The sequence below is a fragment of the Haliotis rubra genome, unplaced genomic scaffold, assembly GCF_003918875.1.
Source record: "Haliotis rubra isolate DU_JTF1 unplaced genomic scaffold, ASM391887v1 Scf100, whole genome shotgun sequence".
Taxonomy (NCBI): Eukaryota; Metazoa; Mollusca; class Gastropoda; order Lepetellida; family Haliotidae; genus Haliotis; species Haliotis rubra.
The window spans coordinates 1,996,645-2,011,186 of record NW_025764893.1 but is presented as its reverse complement, the minus strand read 5'-3'; the positions used below and the strand labels follow the sequence as shown (position 1 = coordinate 2,011,186).

The 14,542-nt window shown below is 38.9% G+C and overlaps 1 long non-coding RNA gene across 1 annotated transcript; it reads left to right on the top strand.

Annotated features, from left to right (window-relative positions):
* The first annotated feature begins 13,360 nt into the window (after positions 1-13,360).
* Positions 13,361-13,978, top strand: LOC124266905. Its single transcript, XR_006895892.1, has 2 exons — positions 13,361-13,401; positions 13,623-13,978. It is a non-coding gene; the product is annotated as an uncharacterized LOC124266905 (long non-coding RNA).
* The last annotated feature ends 564 nt before the right edge of the window (positions 13,979-14,542 follow it).

The following is a 14,542-nucleotide window of genomic DNA, read 5'->3' as shown; positions in this document are numbered from 1 at the left end:
AAGCGCCAGGCAGGGACCAAGAAGTACCATATTTGAACGTCTTTTGGTATGACGCGGTCGGGGAAGGGTTGCTGAAGACCATTTTTAACCTCGATATTCACGGCTACGCTTGTCACAAGGAGTACTGGTTTGATTTCCCATCAAGAACTATAAATACAAGACCCTTTCTAGGTGACTCTTATCGTGACAGGCAGACTCTTTTATTAGCCTATTTATACACGATGAATACACCCATACACGGTTTCAACATTAGATATCAGAGAATACCAGTCATCGTGCGTATCCCAAGGGGTTCATTGGCTAGTCATTTTGATTGCGGGATTTAGCACCGTATAAAATCTGAGTTGAATAGTGTGGTTTGTCCTTCATAAATCGACTTAAACGACACATTAGCGTTGTAAATAGAAAGGACTAATATTTGACATTAAATTCCTCCATGTATAAAGATCGATCGTCGACGGTGTTGGTTTTAAACAGCGTTGGCTGATTACAAATATTGATTTTCATTCTATGTCGAGTTATCGGTTGAAGTTTAGACACAAGAAGACCAAGCAATAACATAAAACATTCATTTTTATACAGAAAGAAAACCAAAGTGGCAGAAAAGTATTAATTGTCTGCATATTCCGTTTTGCTCCTTTCGTCAGCTTATAGAAGCGAGAGTGTTTCAAGATGATACTGATCATGCTGTAAGAAGGAATGCGATGGAATCTGACTGGAGAACTCTCCACTTCATTCGAAAGGACACCACTTGCATACTGAAATAGGGTCTTCGCTTGGCAACATTCCAATAATATCGGGGCCTGGGGTTTGTTTGAAAAGACAAAATGTTCCAGAAATAAGCTGCCAAAAATATAAAAGTAACTCTTTTAAAAAAAAATAATTAATTGAGGAGCTGGAGGCTCTAAAATGTGTTGTGAATGTTCTTTATCATTGGTACTTCCTTTCACAGAAAACATGCTTGTTTTGAAGCAGTGATCTGGAACTAAACTCCCTTACCCGCCCTTGGCAAAGGCTTCGAACAATCTTTCCGTTATATGTTTTATCAGCATTGAACATGACCGAAGTGACACACATCTGCCGCTCACATCTTGAATAACAAGTTACGTTATTGGGGCACGATGAGACTGAAAAACAGGTTGACAGTTTGTGATCACAGTCTCCGTTCAAGGCAGCTCTAACCAGAGGCACTGATTGAGTGAGTGAACGAGTGAGTACGGTTTTACGCCACTTTATTTCAAGCAACATCCTTTTCACAAATAGGCTTCACAGATTGCCTCCATGTGAATCAAAACCTATTAAACGTGATGATCTGGGATAGAATTGGTCTTCAGCAACCCATGATTGTTGCAAAATGCGACTAACAGGATCGGATTGTGCAACTTGGGTAACCGAACAACCCCCTCCCCCACAAATAAATAAAATACAATAGAATAAACAAAAATAGATAACGAAATGAAATGAAATAAAAGTAAAAAAAGTAAAAACAATTAATAAAATAAATAATAAAAAAACATTGCCCTGGATTCTTCAACTTGTCAGTGCTGACACAGGAAGGGGAACAAGATACGTATCACGTCAAGACTCACTTCTTGTAAAATACCTACTCTGGGGCATTGGATAAGAATTAGCACTGCGATGAAAGTCCTGGGCCGTATTGTAATGTATTCAATTTGGAGTCTGAATGTCTTGTGTCCACTTCAGTAATCTTACGCTAGACTTTACACGGACAAGTCAATACTAGTCGATACTCATTTACGGAAGTATTGAGCTCTGCGTAATTCCGTCTGTGTGAATGTGTGCTAAAATCTGAGCTAACATGAATTCCATAGAGTGATATAGTTATAACAGCAAGGGAGGAAGCCTGTGTCAGTTACATGAAGGTAAGATGAAGTATATAATTAAAGGTTGAAGTAAGGACTATTTTAATGAAGACTACGATATATATATGTTCTCATTAAACTCACTAATACTTTATACTTTGAATACTGTGTGATGAGCTTCAAAGAGCTACAGGTGTTAGTGTGAGTAAACAGATGATTCGTAATCGGCTGAACGGATGGAACCTACATGCCTGACGACCACGTGGTGTCAGACAATTGATGGACAGCAGCGCGCTTTGGCCGATCATTTAAAATATGTAACAAAATCTTTGGTCATCTGACGTTCAATGACGGACGGTCGGTCAATTGTGTCAGGAGCGCCAGTACTGGACCAGTCTTTTAGGCAAAGGCTATGTTTACAGATGAATCAAAGTTTACAGAGCATGGCATTGACGAAATGGGCGTTTTATGCCGTCAATATTAGACATATTGAGGATGGCTCTGTAATGGTGTACTGCTTGGGTCACTGTGACTTGCAGAACACCTTTACGTGTTATTCACGGACGAATCACTGGGCAGTATTACTGTGACGACATCCTTGAGGCAAACGTGGTGTCATTTGCGCACCGACATGTTCATCGTTTTCTTTGGGATGGAAGTCCACAGGGCACGTACTGTTACTAAGTAACTTCAACTGGTGGACATAACCACCTTACCATGGTCAGAGTTTGTTGTCTGCTTCTGATTCCATGGTGAACTGCATAGCACACCAAAGCCCATCCAAACCACACTATCAACAACACCAAGATCATAGAAAGGAAACAGTCACACTACACAACTCGTAAACATTTTGAAGCGGTGCACATTAAGAAGATAGGCCCCGCCCTTCACACTGATGAAGATACTACATTCCTAATGCCTACCATCACCATATGCAATTATTATTGTTATCAATGATTATATTTAACATTTCTTGTGTGCATTTTCTGCTTCTGTCTTCAAACAACCTTACTTAACTTGTTGTACAAGCTATGTACATCAACCTCATCTATTGTACAATCATTCATCTGGCTTCTAATCATTTGGTTAATTGCTTTTTTAATCATTGCACGTCATCTAACTGACTTACGATCAACCTACTTAATCTCTTACACAAGCTTTGCATATCAACCTCATCTATTGTATAAACAACTCATCCCAAATCTATTGTAATAACAACGTATGTATATTCTCTCAAATTTGTTCTCGTGTATCACATGCAGGATAACGACATTAGAATCTATGTCGAAACGTCGCCTTTCACATAATAAAGAGGTTGTATGTCCATAAAATTGTCACCATTCTTCAAAAACATCAACTTCTAAAATGCCCATCAAAGAAATGGCCAGACGTGTCACCCATGGAACGTGTCTGGGATATCCTTAGAAACCATCCATAACCAACTGGGCGCTGCCCTGATGGAAGCATGGCATGGAGTCAGTGCGAAAATTTATTGTCACAGCGGCAATATTTCAGCCATATCGTGACGATAGGAAATTATACATTGGAGGTTTGATTAGGAGTATGCCTCGTCGAATCTGGGACTGAGAAGGTGTCGTCTCAGGACGCCGACCTTTCGATTTTCCATTAGTCTCAGGACGCCGACCTGCGGTTTCCTTTGAAGGTTAGGTTCTGATTAGGCGTAATTAGGGTAAGAAAATGTTAAAACCTGTCAACTGTGTTTGTTGAGAGCTTCAAGTATGGAAATAAACTGATATAAATATAAACTGTTGTCGTCTTCTCATTAGGTGTGCTCTCATCCGCATAATCCGGATTATCCTCTTCTAACAACTCGTTGATCCTTCATTGTCCTCGTAATCCTTTATTAATTGGCAAAATGAAACTAGTCTCAGGACGCCGATATTTTTTTTCCACTCAACCGTGAAGTTTGGTCGAAAGGTCGGCGTTATGAGCCTGAACCGCTGAGAATAGAGTCTGACCTTTCAGGTAAATGACGTGATGAACAGTAGGGCGCTTTGGCCGATCATTTAAAATATGTAACAAAATCTTTGGTCATCTGACGTTCAATGACTAAAGCAAATCTCAGTCAGCGTTACACTGTTTAACCTTCATCTCAATGAAGATTTACAATATCAATAGATGTGACACCTTATCATTGAATATATTTGTATAGATTAAACTCATTCTTTCTGATTGAAAGTGTATGCTGGAATGTGTGCCGAGGTCTGACGTAGTATGGGTGGATTGTAGTCTGGATGTTCCGAGATGTGTGCTTCCGTCAGTGTTTTTTAAAGTTGGTCACAGTCAGTTGTATACTGCAGAAAATGTTTGTCATGAGTGCCTCCATCTGGTGTCTAAACAGTATCAGTGGTCACTGCATGTCAGTGACTGACAGCAAGTGCAACGACCCAAACCAAGCCACAGACTGTAATAAACCCATCGTCATTCAACAAGCGTGATCCATCCATGTAATTATTACTGTAATTCTGATTTTAGTACGGCCAGTTGCGGGTATTCGAGACTGGTTATTCCCTGGCATTGACGTTTAATACATACTAGTCAATTACTCTGACCTGAATCCCAGTAGTGGCTTTATGTACAATACATAGCGATCATATATCGACTCGGATACACGTTGTTGGAACCCTTTGCCTAGTGCATAGGACTAAATTGATGTGGGCTGGTAAACTCTCTTGGAATAAGGGGTTTCTGCTTGACAGATCAGAATAATGAATATGACGCTCACAGTTGAATGCATATTCAAAACAACAATACATTAATAAAAGATAATAAATGGTTAAAAAATGAATAAATTCATTGATATACAGACAGATAATTACGTCGGAATGCAAGCAGCTGAGATTGGTCCTAGTGGGCTGCATGGTTGCTTTGACGAAATGAAGTAACAGCTTTGAAACTTGGTCCTGTGCATAACTCGTCGATTACGAATCACTGAAGACAAGCAGGCAACGGGATGTCGCGCTTGCATGATTGCCTTGAGCAAGATTGACTCTTGAGAATTCCCAGGGTTTCGGTCTTCCGTTGGCAAGTGGAATGGGTCCTCGGTAGGGTGAAGCCGACATGTAAACCTATTGAGGCGTGACAGCAGTGTATGAAATAAGCCCAAACCAGCCAGACATCAGGGCTGGTAACTCCAAAAGTTCAAAAGTAACTTCAAAAGTTACCAGCCAAAAATGGATTTAACCAGTCCAGACAATCCAAAGAAAATAACTCCATTTTTAGTCAGATGTATGGAACATGTTGTCTAAAATTTTTAAAAGACCATCGGTCATGCTAGCTGTAAAATTAGACCCTCCATCAGAAATCTAGCCCGCCTCGGGCCTTATTTCATACACTGCTGACGGATTGCCTAGAATATAATTCCCCAGGGAGATGAGAATGCAACTCACAATTACCATATCATGAATAGAATGCATCACTGAAGCTTTTACCTCACGCACTATTCAAACGCGTTCATAAACAAGTGTTCTATTATTCAATGACGAGTGTATTATTTTTATAAAGAAGCACGTGCACAAGAAGCTAAATCTGACAACGAGGCACCATCGATACGCTTCTGCTAGTTAGATGGAAAATGCACGTGCAACACGAAATATTTGTCTCGATATACACCTGGTTGGTTAAAATACTCACGTGCAGCACGAGCAAAACACGTCGACATGTCAGCATCTGTCGGTATTCCATTGCCTGGTTTGAATACGCACCTGCAGCACGAGCATAATACGGCGACATGGCCGCATCTGTCGGTATTCTTCTGACTGGTTGAAATATGCAAATGCTGCAGAGATTCTCTGCATTTATCTGTTAATCAAACTTAGATGATATACGTCATTGAATACATAATTGAATTATACTTTCAATGAGTTAAACAACACCATAATCGTAACGATTTGAAAATGGCATACCATTAACTGCTCCGAGTTGTAAGACATAACTCTTGTCATAATCCTTGCTGGAAGTCACAGGCTCTCGACCAATGAAATCGCTTAGATCTGTGTCCACGTCAGAGTGACAACCCTTTGTTTGTGTTGATATGTTGTCAGAGACACCACTGAAGAAACTTCGTCCCATGAGTGAAGCAAGCTGAAGCAGTGAAGCAGTTTTTTTTAATTGTATGTCACTTTCTATTGAAACTGTAGTCGTATAAACTGAATATACTTTTCATAACTGAACATGATTTCATGGTTTTATTAATCCAATGTCATGCGTAACGTTAGTATTAACCATCATTCACTGTGGTAATTTTAAATCGCATAATATACATAATAATTTCAATAGATTTTGTCATTAATCCCTTAAATAAGACCGAAAAAGAACCCCACGTCCACTCTTCGGTGATCGAAAACTGAACTGGTGGATGGATGGCCGTTGATCTCCGGACTGGACTGTAGAACTTAGGTCGACACTACAACGTCACTTTTAACTTGGAACTCACACGCTCTCCCGATCACGACCAACCCAATGACACTGACAAACTCATTTTTTTAGATGTTGAAATACTACATTTTACAAGCCACCAGTTTGACGACTGATATACATGTACCTCTTGGTCATGAAGTTTGTGAACTTATTGTTTTCAATTTTAAGAAATTAATCAATCATGCTGCAATTTCTGAAAGAACCATGGCTATTTTTCAGCGGGCACAGTTCGGAAAAAAGTTGAACATAATAAAAACACATGTAACAGGAACGGATTTACGACATACGACCAGGATGCTGTGCGTTGTGTTTTGTGTACTCAGAACTAAAGCCGCAACAACAGCTCAGCCACCATCACCATCGTCCTAACAAGAATGCAACTTTTAAGGCATTCCTGGTCGCAAATATGTGCCTCACAGGTGAATCAGTACAGTAATTATATCTAGGTCAAATCTTGGATGAGTGAGTTAATATTTAACGTCACATCGGCAATATTTCAGCCATATCATGACGAGAAGATATTTGACATTGAAATCGAATATATGTATATTATAAAAACCTGTCATCGAAGGACGGTAAAACAACTAGAATATCACAATTTGAATTAAAACTAGTATAGAAAGTTAAAACTAATAGCACTATCTGGACAAAACAATATTAAAACTGGCTATAGATTGCCAACAACTGAAGATAGATCACCATACTAGGGACCATGGGGACTCAAAGTACTTTTGCTACCTGCATGGACCCTAGCTGGATTTATATCATCCCTTCAGCCACTAGCGATTGAAGTCAAATTTAGCCAAAATTAAAATGACAGAAATGCTACATTTAAAACAGCTGGTAAGTTTAAATTTCCCTCTCAGGAGGACAATAATTTTACGCTACTTCAACCCCCTTTGAGGGTACAGCCACCAATTAATCTAAACTACCAATAATAAAATGTGTATCTATTTACAAATCATTAAACAAATCTAATTCTTTTAAAAATGCAATAATTAAATGAGAACTTATATTATTAAAAAGATCCTTCATAGTTCGTGATTTGAAATAGATATCCCTTGTGATGGAATATTCAACACAGTCCAGCAAGACATGCTTGACCGTGATTCTTTCATCACAAGGGATGCAAACGGAGGATCTTCACCTTTAAGCAAATATTCATGTGTATATCTTGTGTGGCCAATGCGACACCGTCGTATGATGACCTCTTCAAATCTGGACTGACAACTCAAGTAGGTGTAACCAATGTAGGGTTTTATTTCATGTAATTTATTGATACCTACCTGGGTGTCCCACTTCTTTTGCATCAGATCACGGATGTAGGTTCTAATGCTAGCTTTGTAATCAGAGTATGGAATAAGAAGTGGTGTCACATATTTGTTGAGTGCTGCCTTGGCAATAAGATCAGCCATTGTGTTACCAGAATTGCCAACGTGGCTGGGTAACCAACAAAAGACGATGTCGCATTGGCCAGTAGCAAGATCATTATACAATTCAATAATTTCAATTATTTCAAATTCAAGTGGATGTGAACAAGAGGCTTTTTGATAGCCTGAAGGCACGAAAGAGAATCGGAAAAGAGTATGTATTGGTTATATTTACGGTGTGTATTAATATATTTAAGAGCTGTTAATATGGCATTAGCTTCTGCTGTGAAAATAGAGCTGTTATTGGGCTATCGAGAAGATAATGTTTTGGATCCAATGACAGTGGCACATGCCACCGCGCCACCATCCTTTGACCCATCTGTAAATAATGATTTGTATGTATTATATTTATTTCTTAATTGACTAAATTCTTCTTTATACAGTAATTCATTTGTTTCTGATTTCTTAATTGACTAAATTCTTGTTATACAGTAATTCATTTGTTTCTGATTTCTTAAAGGTAGTTAATGTTAGGTCAACTTGTGGCCTAACCAATTGCCAAGGCGGAGAAGAAAGAAGACGGGAAGGAGATATATTTTCCAGCTCAATGCCGGCAGCAGAAATGAATAGTTTAATTCTTAAACCAAGAGGCGGAACAAGAGAAGGCTTTTTGTTGTACAAATCCCCATAAAGAGGATTAAAGACACAGTTAAATGCAGGGTTAGATTCAATAGAATAAAGTTTTGTTATATACTGCAAGGACAATTTTATACGGCGTTGTGTAGAGATGGTTCATCTGCCTCTACGTAGAGACTGTCAACAGGAGAAGTTCTGAAGGACCCAAGACAAAGTCTTAGACCTTGGTGATGGACAAAATCTAATAGTTTTAGGTTGCTTTTGCTGGCTCCACCATATACATTGGAGCCATAATCAAGTTTTGAACGGACCAGTGATCGATATAGATGGAGGAGGATAGCTTGATCCCCTCCCCACTTAGAATTGGAAACGACTTTCAACAAGTCAAGTGCCTTCAGGCATTTAGTTTTAAGGGACTTGCTATGTGGAAGAAAAGTTAGATGTGAGTCAAAACTTAAACCCAAGAACTTGGCCTCCTTAACAACTTTGATGGGAGAGCCATTTAGAAACAGTTCAGGTGCTTTATGCGGTTTATATTTCCTACACAAATGTATACAATTATTTTTAGATTTAGAAAATTTAAAACCGTTTTCAAGACACCATTTATCTATTTTGTTTAAACACAACTGCATTTGCCGTTCAATAGTATGCATATTCTTACCACGACAAGAAATATCAAAATCATCCACAAAAAACGATCGATCAATTGAATCGTTTAAAACTTTTGACAAACTATTTATATTTATACTAAAGAGTGTGACAGACAAAATACTGCCTTGTGGCACACCCTGATCCTGATTGTAATGATCAGACAGGGTAGAACCCACACGGACTTGAAACTGTCTGTCAGTTAAAATGTTGGCTATAAATTGAGGCAAGCGGCCTCGCAATCCAAAGCCATGTAAAACTTTTAAAATGCCATATTTCCACGTAGTGTCATATGCTTTTTCTAGATCCAAAAGGATAGACACAGCGTGCTGTTTATTAATTAGAGCGTTTTTAACAAATGATTCTAAACGCACCAAGTGATCGACAGTACTTCTGTTTTTACGGAAACCACATTATATATCTGTTATTAGGTTATTGGTTTCCAAGTACCAAACAAGTCGATTATTTATCACGCGTTCCATGGTCTTGCAAACACAGCTAGTTAGTGAAATTGGCCTATAATTGGAAGGATCAGTATGATCACGTCCAGGTTTAGGGATGGGCACAATTATAACATCACGCCACGTCGAAGGAAATTGTCCAGATGTCCAAATGTCATCAGAAATACGTAAGAGCGTATCTAAACATGATTCAGGTAAGTGTTTCAGGAGTTGATAATGTATACCATCAGCTCCTGAAGCAGTATTTTGACCTTGGTAAGAACAGTATGAAGCTCATGTATCGAAAAGGTTTCATTGTAGTCTTCCCCATTATCTGAATTGAAATGAATAGATTTCTTTTCTTGCTGTCTTTGATATTTCTGGAATGAATCTTGGATGAAGTAATAAGGATGGTACAGTCATATTTTCCAAGACATTTATCTGTGAAATGTCTGGCCAACTCAGCCGACTTAACTACCCTCTGAGACAGACTGTCATGATCAGAGCATTAGGGAAATGAGTGGTAGCACCCGACAGGAAGATGGCGTCTGTGGAGGTGTCTGCGACTACAAAGCATGGTGCTGATGGATCGGTATTGAAGTTCACTTATTCGAGTTAAACAAATCTATTTTTCAGTGAGGAGAAAATAAACTACTTTGTTTAGTTTGCAGACTGATGGAAAATCATTCGTGTCTTCATCAGAAACCAATTAAACCTTGTGTTGCGACTTGTGTGGTTACAGGTTTGGTGTGATACTTCATGAGTTTGGGAATTTTCCCATGTTTATATTCCAGGGAATACTTCAGCGAGACGTTTACTAAATAACAGCATTTTCATTCTGGTCCTGGGTATTTATCTAGCCACATCAAGACGTGAGCTTTCAGCTAAGTGAAAAGTAACATTTTAAAGTTATGTGTTACTTGAAATTCTATCGTTTGCTAACGTATGTTGCGTATGTTTTCGTTTGTTCAGATCGATATCATTTCTCGATCTATCCACACGGCAAATATATTTTCCTAAAATTTCCCTTTGCATACTTACTAACTGATTCAGTCACAATGACGTATTACTGTTTGTATAAGAAAAAGTATAGCAGGAGGTTAGGGGAAGAGGTAAGGGAGTAGGAGGTTTGGCGTATAGGGTAGGAGGGATAAACAATTGAAATAACAAATGCTACAAATAACTTATCGGTATTGAACACATTGTAAGTATATAATAACCAGCGCTATGTTATTGTATTATCTAGTATTCTTGTTAAGTGACAAGTGAAGGTCCGGTTTAGAATATTGGCCTTCAGTAACCCATGCTTGTCGTAAGAGGCGACTAACGATTATTTATTTACAGAACGCCGCCATATAGCTGGAATATTGCTGAGTGCAGCGTAAAACTAAACTCACTCACTCACTAACTCTTGTTAAGCGACGATTATTTCGTCATGGTCCGTGATTGAAATCATGAGCATCTATCAACGCCATGGTCAGTGACATGCATCAACCAGGTCAGCGAACCTGACCATCGGATCCGGCAATCGTCTATTACAACAAGAATGGGTTGCTGAAGATCAATGCTAACCTCGATATTCACGGGGATGCTTGTCACAAGGAGTACTGGTTTGATTTCCCATCAAGAACTATAAATGCAAGACCCGTTCCAGGTGACTCTTATCGTGTCAGACAGACTCTTTTATTAGCCTATTTATACACTATGAATACACCCATACACGGTTTCAACATTAGCTATCAGAGAAGACCAGCCATCATCCGTATCCCAAGGGGTTAATTGACTAGTCATTTTGATCGCGGGATTTAGCACCGTAAAAAATCTGAGTTGAATAGTGTGGTTTGTCCTTCATAAATCGACTTAAACGACACATTAGCGTTGTAAATAGAAAGGACTAAAATTTGACATTAAATTCCTCCATGTATAAAGATCGATCGTCGACGGTGTTGGTTTTAAACAGCGTTGGCTGATTACAAATATTGATTTTCATTCTATGTCGAGTTATCGGTTGAAGTTTAGACACAAGAAGACCAAGCAATAACATAAAACATTCATTTTTATACAGAAAGAAGACTAAAGTGGCAGAAAAGTATTAATTGTCTGCATATTCCGTTTTTCTCCTTTCGTCAGCTTATAGAAGCGAGAGTGTTTCAAGATGATACTGATCATGCTGTAAGAAGGAATGCGATGGAATCTGACTGGAGAACTCTCCACTTCATTCGACAGGACACCACTTGCATACTGAAATAGGGTCTTCACTTGGCAACATTCCAATGATATCTTTGTTTAAAAAGACGAAATGTTCCAGAAATAAGCTGCCAAAAATATAAAAGTAACTCTTTTCACAATAAAACCCAATAAAATTGAGGAGCTGGAGGCTATTAAATGTGTTGTGAATTTTCTTTATCGTTTGGTACTTCCTTTCACAGAAAACATGCTTGTTTTGAAGCAGTGATCTGGAACTAAACTCCCTTACCCGCCCTTGGCAAAGGCTTCGAACAAAATTTCAGTTATATGTTTTATCAGCATAATGAGTGTTGAACATGACCGAAGTGACACACATCTGCCGCTCACATCTTGAATAACAAGTTACGTCATTGAGGCACGATGACACTGAAAAACAGGCTGACAAGTTGTGATCACACAATCTCCTTTCAAGGCAGCTCTAACCAAGAGGTACTGATTGAGTGAGCGAGTGAGTGAGTGAGTGAGCGAGTGAGTACGGTTTGACGCCATTTTATTTCAAGCAGCATCCTTTTCGGGGGCACCAAAAATAGGCTTCACAGATGTGCCTCGAAACCTACTATATGTGATGATCTGGGTTAGAATTGGTCTTCAGCAACCCATAATTGTCGTAAAAGGCGACTAACGGGATCCGATGGTCACACTCGCTGACTTGGTTGGTATCCCAAACTGTGTAGATCGACGCCCATGATGTTGATCACTGGGTTGTGTGGTCCAGACTCCATTATTTAAGGACCTCAGCCACATAGCTGGCGTTGAACAACAAACAAACGATACGGCCACCCTTTGCCAACTCCGTATGTGCTGTGGTTTCTTACATTTTCACTTTTTTCAGCCATTGTGAATGTTTTGAAATTTATCTGCGTTCAAGTAAAGCTATATTTCTCCAGAAGTCATTAATTTTGTAAATACGACCCATGTTCAATCAAGGCCTGCAGTACATATAGGTGATTTATATGTCAGCGCTCTTAACCCAATAGAATTGATTTTCTTCATTACAAGTCACCTATATAAGTAAACTGTAATTTAGAACGGAGAAACAATTGTTTTTCAATTGACAATTCAGTTCAGCACTACTTGTATTTACAAGAAATGAGAGATGATCAATAACAGAAAATTGTTTATGTGTTTTTTGTAAGACTAGTGTATTGAACGAATTGATTGTCACATTCTAAGGCTGGTAGTTCGTGAAGTAGGACAACCCCTTCAAGTTTGGGAACCAGCATCGGTAACTGTTTTTATTCATTTTTATGATCGTGTGGTCGTTAATTTGTTTAAAAGAATGTTAAAGTGTGTCAAGGCGGTTTAGCATCCAAATGGTTAAAGGTTCTTCATGTTGCACCGAATACCTTGGTTTCTTTCTCAAAATGCGACGATTAGCCAAGGTGAAGCAGCTCAAGCATAAATGCGTAATTTATGATACTTGATAGACCAAGTATTTTTATCGGCCGAATCCGAGATACCATGTTGTACAAGCCTAATGCTCGAATATATCAATAAGCATGTTTCCATAGTCGTGAGATTCTCTGCTGAAAAGAAGAGAAATGCACGTCTGATGTAGGTCGTACATGTTTACTAGGGGTGGATGATAGCCTTATGAAAACAGATCTCCCAAACACACCATTTCATTTATGATACTGTCATGTTTCAGCATGCATTTTTAGGTTGTATTTTGGTAGGGGGATGATGTCAATGTGCTAAACACACCATTTCATTTATAAAGTCTTTGGTTCTCAAGTTGAAGTTGAACACAGTTGAACTTCATACTGTCAAGGGAGATCTAAGGAGAATGCCTTTTGTGTGAGTACGTTTCTGGTTTCTTTAGCAAAGTTAAATATGTAAATTTATCACTTGGTGTTGAGGATTATGAAAATATTTGTCTTTTAACATTGTTACTCGCACACACTTTGGGTAGCAGTTTTGGTGTTATTTTTCTAAGAATGTTATTGTGTTAGATGTGTTGACACGACATGTTATGGTTGTCACCACGTGGCTAGCAAGCAGGTATTTTATTATTTCAGACTTGGGGGGAAAATTGCTCCCACTTCTGGTTTTCCTAGTCAAGAGTTCAAGATATAAGGCAGTACTACACTATTCTGGATGACAACAACAGAGCTGTTACACATCGTATACAGGATTACATCCATGGACTATTTTGTTGTGGACATTCTGTGTTTATGGACCATCAGTGAACTTGTGTGTACTTTTGACCATTGTTTGCCTCGCCATCTGAATGTAATTGGATGTTTATTTGTGCTGATTAGTACAACATACCCTGATTACCAATATTATCTTGTGGAGAATGTCACTGTTTCATGCTACTGTTTGTGAAGTGAGGCTGTAATGTAATAAACATATTTGGCCTAAACAGCTTTTATTTCCCGTTTGTAGTAATATGTGCTGAATATCCATTGGGTCTACTTTTGATTTGTGACAGATACATAGCCATTATGTTGAAATATATGTCGGGTGTTCAGGCTCGGTGGCTTTGTTGGGTGCAAGGCAGTTTCCCCGACGGCACTGGACCCAACATACCCATCACTACTGGTTTGGTGAATATATTTACACGAAAGCAGGACGACTTGCACCTTGAAAGAACAAACAAATCAACAGAAACGAAGCCGCAGCATCTTGTATTCTTCGGGACGTCACATCTTCCACAACGCCATCACGTCACCCTTGACCCACAATCTTGAAGGTCAACTTCAGAATGGATTAGCTCTGTAGCAGTGGCGTCGTGAAATCACCTTTGAGGCCTGGCCTCATTTTTGCTTTGTGTTATTTATCGATAAGTCCTCCTGGCTATGGGAGCACCCATTTCTGATTATTACCACAGTATCAGCTGATATCACACATTCACCGGATGCTGGTCAAACCCTTGCCTTGTAAACAAGATCTGTTCATGAAGACAAATCGAACGTCATTCGGGATTAGTTATATA